The sequence below is a fragment of the Panthera onca genome, chromosome C1, assembly GCF_046562875.1.
Source record: "Panthera onca isolate mPanOnc1 chromosome C1, mPanOnc1 haplotype 2, whole genome shotgun sequence".
In the NCBI taxonomy this organism is placed as follows: domain Eukaryota; kingdom Metazoa; phylum Chordata; class Mammalia; order Carnivora; family Felidae; genus Panthera; species Panthera onca.
Window position 1 is genome coordinate 104,985,370 of NC_138346.1, and position 8,609 is coordinate 104,993,978.

Below are 8,609 nucleotides of genomic sequence, written 5' to 3' on the forward strand. Positions count from 1 at the left end.
TATGGGACCCAGATGATCACCCTCTCTCCTCAATAACACTCTTTTCTCTTGACATCGGGGACCCCTTCGCTCTGGCTTCCTTCCACCTCTCTATTTCTCCTTCTTTTGCTGGTTCCTGCTTGCTGCCCAGAGCACTAAACACTGGAATGTTCCAGGGAACTTGCTCCCGTGCAAGCCCATTTAGTCTCAGGGCTATAGCCTGCATTTCTACCTCCAGCTAGAACTTTCCTCTGAACCTCACACTCGGATCTCCACCTGGATGTCTAATAGGCACCTCCAGCCCATTTAGTCTCAGGGCTATAGCTTGCATTTCTATCTCCAGCTAGAACTTTCCTCTGAACTTCAGACTTGGATGTCCACCTGTCTAATAGGCACCTCCAGCCCATCCTGGCCCAAATGTAACTCCTCAGCACCACCTTTCTTATACACATCGTCATCATCTCAGTGTATACCTCTCTGTTCTTCCAGGTGCTTCGGCCAAAATCCTTGGAGCCAAACCTGACTCCTTTCCATTTCTCTCACACCCATATCAAAATTATCAGCAGACCCTGTTGGCCGCCTTCAGAACATATCCCTAAGGGGAGCACTTCTCACCTCCTTTGAGTTGCTACCACCCTGGTCCCACCACCACGGATTATTGCCATAGCATCAACTTCCTCCTGTGTGTCTTCAGTCCGGTCTCAGTACAGCAGCCCAGGTTATCCTTTAAAAACATTTTTTTTTAACATTTTTTAATTTATTTTTGAGAGACGGAGAGAAACAGAGTGGAGGAGGGACAGAGAGAGAGGGAGACACAGAATCCGAAGCAGGCTCCAGGCTCTGAGCTGTCCGCACAGAGCCCGATATGGGGCTTGAACCCATCAACTGGGAGATCCTGACCTGAGCCGAAGTCGGACGCCCAACCGACCAGTGGGCTGGAGCCCAGTAAGTAGCTAGCTGTGTGGGCAAGGAAAGAGACTGACTTTTCACCCTATACTTGTTGGGATCTTTTGAGTTTTTGTACCTTTTTATGTTACCTCTTCAGGTAATCAATTAGGCTGAAAAACTAAAAGGAAAAAGTCACTAGAAGATCATCCATAATGAGCCAGCTGAGCAACTGGTGACTTTATATGGCTGCTTCTACATTAACATCACATCAGATAACTGGCTAAGCGCAAATTTGCAAGGTCAGAAACAGACACACAATTTGCATTTACTGAACTACTTGTTTGCATTTGTTATTATACCAGGCATGTACTGGCAATGATATATATATTTTTAAAAGCTAATTAGAAAAAAACACCACAATATTTATCATCTCTCTAACTGCTAAAGCAGAAATAGAAAAAACAGACACATTCCTTCAGAGGAAAAAAATGCCAGTGATTACCCGCCATCACTGCCGAAAAACATCTGAATGGTTTCTCTTTTAGAAGGATAATTAGGATGATTCCTTGGTTCTTCTTGCAAAGGTCCTGCTTCCCCCAAAACTGGCATTACAGACACTTCCCTCTGGAGTACTCAAATCACAGCAGGACCTGTGAATGAAGCCGCCGGGAGGACAGCAGCATTACTCATGGCACATTTGCTGCGGAAACTATGTTTGGCAAGTATCGAATGTCTGAATTTCTTTTCCTGGGCATCCTAGAGTTGACAGGACTTATTTATAACAGGGGAGATTCTAAAATTGGCCACTTATCAACACAGAAAAGTAACTTCCATAATACTGCTGCAAATTCATTTCCTTCTTTCTGTTAACACAAATAGAAGCAGATCAGGCCACCGAGGTTCTTGGTAAGCAATTTAATTATAAAACAGACTGGGCGACTGGAACAGGAAGAGTTGGTAGATAGGTATGTGAAACATTCTCTAATTGGATCAATGGGATTGAACTCCAGACCCACCTGAGGCCCTGACTGCCTAAACAGTTTTGGGTTTTCACTTTTGTTTGTTAAACAGAGGGAAAAGGCCAGAAATATAGCACTTAGATATAACTTGAAAAATCATCCCAAATGCTGAGATTTACTAACTGAAATAGAAAAACGCTCCACATTCTAAGTCCAGTGTTTACTTCGTGCTTATAATTCAGGCCTCATGAACAAAAAATAAAGCCGAAATGAGCACAGAGAGTAGAAAATAGGAAATACTCTGAACACCATGGGCTCAAGGTTGTATCTAGAGTGATTATGGTAGTGAAGCAAAGTTCTCTTGCATGAAATTTCCTTTTTAAATAGAGCCATCAATTTCTCATATACCTTGTGGAACACCAAATTATAAAACTATTTGCAGGGCGCTTGGGTGGCTCAGTGGGTTGAGCATCCGACTTTTAATTTTGGCTCAAGTCATGGTCCTAGGGTCACGGCCCTGCATCGGGCTCCGTGCTGAGTGTGGAGCCTGCTTGAAATTCTCTCCCTTTCCCTCGGCCCCTCTCCCTTCCTTGTGCTGTCTCTCTCCAAAACAAAAAGTATGAAGGGCCCCTGGGAGGCTCAGTCAGTTAAGCCTCTGACTCAATTTAGGCTCAGGTCATGATCTCACATGAGTTTGTGAGTTCAAGCCCTGCCTCAGGCTCTGTGCTGACAGCGTGGAGCCTGCTTGGGATTCTGCCTCCCTCTCTCTCTCTGCTCCTGCCCTGCTCTCTCTCTCTCTCAAAAATAAATAGGGGCGTCTGGGTGGCTCAGTCGGTTAAGCGGCTGACTTCAGCTCAGGTTGTGATCTCGCGGTCCGCGAGTTCGAGACCCACCTTGGGCTCTGCGCTGACAGCTCAGAGCCTGGAGCCTGCTTCAGATTCTGTATCTCCCTCTCTCTGACCCTCCTCCGTTCATGCTCTGTCTCTCTCTGTCTCAAAAATAAATAAACATTTTTAAAAAATTAAAAATAAATAAATAAATAAACATTAAAAAATATATAAATGAAAAAATTATATATAAAAAAATTTGCCCACAAATTACCCTAAGCTATACTTATTCATAACTGCATGCACTTTCATGTAATAACCAATTATCCGAAGGACATTATTAACACCCAGTTGCTGAAGAGTCCTTTCATAGTGGCAGTTTGTGTCCTCCAGCTTTCTGGAAATTGATGGTGGTGGTGGTGGATGTGTGTGTGTGAAAGGGTGCCTCTCAGGGAGGTCTTTAAAAAAAATGCCAACATCAGTGTAGAAATGCCTTCAACAATCTTGCGTTTTGCCCGTCGCTTTCCGTGAAAGGAGTGGACTGCAGATTTTAAGTGCCTGGGATCTACTGCCACCTAGTGTCAGTTGTTTTCAGTGTAAAGCTGGGGACACAAGAATGGAGCGCTGATTTGCCTCCTCCTCTCTTGCCTGCCCCAGGGCCCCATTTCTGCCTCCATTTCAAAAAGTCAGCAGTCCTTGTCGGTGCAAGGTTTTTGCACATTTCCCTTTTTCCACCGCCACCAACGATCTCGCATTCGCATTCATCCTGTGGGAGGGGAACCGTCAGGGCCTGAGTCCGCATTATTCGCTCACCATATGCAATCTTTGGGCAAGTTAGGTAACCTCTCTGGGCTTCCGTTTCCTCATCTTTAGAAGGAAAAGAAATATCTCGGGGTGCCTGGGTGGTGCAATCGATTAAGCATCCGGCTCGATCTCGACTCAGGTCACGATCTCGCAGCTTGTGAGTTCGAGCCCCACATCGGATTGAGCCCCACATTGATGGTGTGGAGCCTGCTTGAGATCTGTCTCTCCTTCTCTCTGCCCCTCTCCTGCTTGTGCTCCCTCTCTCTGTGTGTCTCTGTCTCTCTCTCTCTCTGTCTCAAAATAAATAAATGAACTTAAAAAAATAAAGAAATAATTACGGGTGCCTAGATGGTTTGTGAGTTTGAGCCCTGCATCGAGCTCTCTCTGTCAGCACAGAGATCACTTCACACCCTCTCCCCCTCCCTCTCTGCCCCTTCCTTGCTCTCTCTTTCTCAAAAATAAACATTAAAAAGAAGAGATTCACTCTCTATCTCTTCGTCTGCCCCTCTTCCCAGCTCACTCTCTCTCTAAAAAAAAAAAAAAAGAAATATGTACTTCATAGGGTTTTTCTGATTCAATAAGGTTAATATATTTAAAATGCTTACAATGATATCTGACACATGGAAATATTGAGTAAAAGTTAGGTATTATCACATACCTCGCATCGTGTTGAAAATAGCCTAAATTACTTTCCATTTGGCAGAAGCTGGGTTTGCCTAGGACAGTTTGGGCTCATTGTTTCGACAGGTCTATTCTGGATTCGAAGTTCTTTAACAACATTTTCAGCCAGACTGTACCTCTGTACCTGTCTTTCCATTCTCTCAACAGTGTCTTAACTAAATTCCAAATTTTGATCAAGTCCAATGTATCAATTCTTTTATGGATCATGGTTCTGATGTCATGCCTAAGAACTCTGCCTAAACCAGATCATAAAGATTTTGTCCTGTTTTCTTCTTCTTCTTTTTTTTAAGTTTATTTATTTTGAGAGAGAGAGAGAGAGAGAGAGAGGGAACAGTAGGGGAGAGTCAGAGAGGGAAGAGAGAGAGAGAGAATCCCAAGCAGGCTCCATGTTCAAACTCACCAAACCATGAGATCGTGACCTGAGCCGAAACCAAGAGTTGGATGCTTAACTGACTGAGACCCCCCAGGCGCCCTGTCCTATGCCTTCTTCTAAAAATGGTTTAGTTTTATGTTTTACATTTAGGTCTATCATCCATTCTGAATGAATTTTTTGCAGAAAGTGTGAAATTAGTGTTTCCTACCATCAAAGTCATGTGCGAATATTCATTTGTTAATGATATGGGATGAGATTTTGTCTATTTCATTTTTTTAAACCTTATTAATACTCTCTATACCCAACATGGGCTCGACCTCATGACCCTGAGATTAAGAGTCACGTGCTCCACCGACTGAGCCGGCCAGGCGCCCCTGTATTTCATTTTTTGAAATGTCTTTGCACACAGGTACTGTCAACTGCTGATGTCAATCCTCAAACATGATTCTGAGTATATCCCTCAATTAGAAGGCATTTGTTTTTTGTTTTTATTTTTTTTTACTGTTTATTTATTTTTGAGACAGAGAGAGAGCATGAACAGGGGAGGGGCAGAGAGAGAGGGAGACACAGAATCTGAAACGGGCTCCAGGCTCTGAGCTGTTGGCACAGAGCCCGACACGGGGCTCGAACTCGTGGACCGTGAGATCATGACCTGAGCCGAAGTCGGCCGCTTAACCGACTGAGCCACCCAGGCGCCCCAGAAGTCATTTGTAGAAAGAACTCTGTTAGCTTCTCGTTTTGATGTTTGCCTTTTCGAATGTCATTCATCACATTTCAGTTAACCACCTGTGGTTGACGGGTGGAAGCTTTGCAATCCCACAAGGAAATGAATTTTGAAATATGGACATCTCCATTGCACTTGTATCAAGGTCTGAAAGACACTGCTGGCCCTGTAGTTTGAGGTTTGAAAATATATCTGCTGCAAATTTGTGTGGGAATGGAGATAGCATTTCTCGTTTGAACTTTTGGCAACACAGCAAGCACATAAAGATAGCAGTGTGCCATTTCTTGCATTCATGTGAATCATCAAAATGACGCAAGTGCCATGTAGGTTTCAAGTACAGGTGGTGCTTTGACTTGTGACTATAAGTTTAATTCATTAAGTCTGGGGGTGCCTGGGTGGCTCAGTCGGTTCAGTGTCTGACTTCTGCTCAGGTCATGATCTCACGGTTTTGGGGCTTGAGCCCTGAGTCGGGCTCTGTGCTGATAGCTCGGAGCCTGGGGCCTGCTTACGATTCTGTGTCTCCCTCTCTCTCTCTCTCTCTCTGTGCCCCTCTCCCCGACTTATGCTCTCCCTCTCTCTCAAAAGTAAATAAACATTTAAAAAATTAAAAATAAAATTCATCAAGTCTGCAGCAAAAGCTAATTTCCAAAGGTATTCAGTGTTCAGTCATGGCTGAGGGAGGTTCTTTTCATTCAGAAATTTGCAACCTTGGCCCTGAACTCAGAAAGTCTCAAGAAAACTTTATCACCGCTGATCCGTCCAGCTTCTGTGTGGCAGGGCAAGTCAGGATGTTTAGCTTCCGTCAAAAATTCCCAGACCCGACGATGGCTGCTGAGTCCACGAGAATAAATGAAATACGTCAGGGATGCTATTGGTTCAATAACACATGATGGGTTCGTGTATTTCCTGATAAGTACGTGCTGATGAATAATACAGTGAATAGGCTTTAAATACCTTACAGTTTCACAAACTGTAAGTTTGTCAACAAAATCTTTTTCTGTTCCACACATATTTTTACCGCCGTTGGTTGTGCACATCTTGGAAGATTCCACTTCGGGTTGTACTGATTTGATTTTTTCTCAACTTTGAAAATATTTTTGCATATACTTGCTGCACACAAACTACTCATAAGAGGCTAATTTTTCAGTCATTTCTAGGGTGAGAAATCATCCCAATTCACCCGGAACTAGGGAGGATTCTGCAACACGGGACCTCCAGTGTTAAGCCTAGAAATGTTCTGGGCAAACTGGGATGAATTGGTCACTCTAGCACTTCAAACTTGGCATTGACTTCTTGAATCATCAACTGAGCAATATTGGCAACATCAATTAAGTCATCAAGAGCCCGGGAAAAACATTTGAAATCATTTGCCTTGCTTTTAAATTTACTGATGTTGTGGGACGCCTGCCTGGGTGGCTCAGTCGGTTGAATGTTGGACTTTGGCTCAGGTCATGACCTCTCGGTTGACAAGTTCAAGCCCCGTGTCGGGCTCTGTGCTGACAGCCCAGAGCCTGGAGCCTGCTTCGGATTCTGTGTCTCCCTCTCTCTCTGCCTCTCTTCCACTCATGCTCTCTCATTGTCTCAAAAATAAATACAAACATTAAAAAAATTATTTAAATTTACTGATGTTGCTTCCCTAACTCTTCATGCAGCTGTTCTCACTGAATGGCCAATAGTCTTATTTATTTTTTATTGTATTTATTTTAAATAAACTCTACACCCAACGCGGGGCTCAAACTCACAACCCCAAGATCAAGAGTTGCATGCTGTACTGACTGAGCCAGCCAGGCACCAGAAAAGGCTAATAGTTTTAAAAAGCATATTTTTTTAATTAAAAAAAATTTTTTTTAATGTTTTGATTTATTTTTGAGACAGAGAGAGACAGAGCATGAGCAGGGGAGGGGCAGAGAGAGAGGGAGACACAGAATCCGAAGCAGGCTCCAGGCTCTGAGCTGTCAGCACAGAGCCCAACATGGGGTTCGAACTCACAGGCTGTGAGATCATGACCTGAGCTGAAGTCGGACGCTCAACCGACTGAGCCACCCAGGCGCCCCTAAAAAGCATATTTTATCTGGACACATTTATTTAGCATCTACAAACACAGTTTAATTTCTTCATCATTGGTAAATGGCTTTTCTTGCGTGGCTAACAAATAGGCCACTTGGGAACTTTAGTTACTGCCTCCTTATTTTTTTAGACAAGAAATCATATCCTGAGATACTCCATTCAAAGTATTCTAACTCTCCTGGCTGTTGCTTTCCTGTGAGCCGGGGATATTGTAATAAATGCTTAGTGTGGCAATGTCAACACATTCTTTCTCTCTCTCTCTCTCTCTCTCTATATATATATATATATATATATATACATATAAACTCTAAAAAAACTCTGTAAACCCTAAAATATATATATATATATATATATATATATTTTTTTTTTTTTTTTTTTTTTTTTTTTAGAGAGAGTGTGCATGCACAAGTGGGGGAGGAACAGAGAGTCCAATGTAGGGCTTGAACTCACGAAGCGTGAGATCATGACCTGAGCCGAAGTCAGACCCTCAACTGACTGAGCCAGCCAGGTGCCCCTGGATTCTTTAATAGTCAGATGTTTATTTAAAAATCTGATCTGTCAGGGTGCCCGGGTGGCTCAGTCAGTTAAGCGTCAGGTCATGATCTCACGGTTCGTGGGATCGAGCTCTTCATCAAGCTCTGCATCGGGCTCTGTGCTGACAGCACTGAGCCTGCTTGGGATTCTCTCTCCCCTCTCTCTCTGCCCCTCTCCTGCTTGTGCTCTGTCTCTCAAAATAAATAAACTTAAAAAAAAATAAACAATAATAAAATAAAATCTGATCCACCAACTTAGCGTTTTCTGCCAACTCAGGGTGAAGAAACCCTCCCAGGCTTTACCGTCTTTTGCTTAGGTGCTGCCTTCATGGGAGCCTCAGCAGCCGCCGTTGCTGTCTACAGGTGCTTGCTTAGCCGTTTTTGCTTCCTTGGTAGCCCTGATGGCTTATTCTCGTTGAGCCTTCCTGACGTCAGGTTTCTGACCCCTCTTGGCCATTTTACCAGCATGAGATGCACCAGTGACGGCCCTCTGGAATTGGACCGTACAGGCGGGTTCTTTTCTTTTGAATTTCTTCTGTCCCTTTTTGTGTTTCTTTTGTAAAGTCCAGTTTCTCTGCTGAGGATTCCTCTTGGAAAGGAATGCTGACTTGCATTTTCATTAAGAAATTAGAAAACCTTCCCCTCAGTCCCGGCATAGGGCCTCCCATGTTCAGGGTAGATTTTGTACCCAGAGAAACTGACAGCTTGAACTTCGTGGCTGCAGCGGCCGCGAGAAGGAAAGATGGTGAAGAGAAAAAAAGCACAGCCGGAGCA

At 43.7% G+C, this 8,609-nt stretch overlaps 1 pseudogene; it reads right to left on the reverse strand.

Annotated features, from left to right (window-relative positions):
• Positions 1 to 8,090: 8,090 nt before the first annotated feature.
• LOC132670951 (large ribosomal subunit protein eL24 pseudogene) lies at positions 8,091 to 8,609 on the reverse strand (annotated as a pseudogene).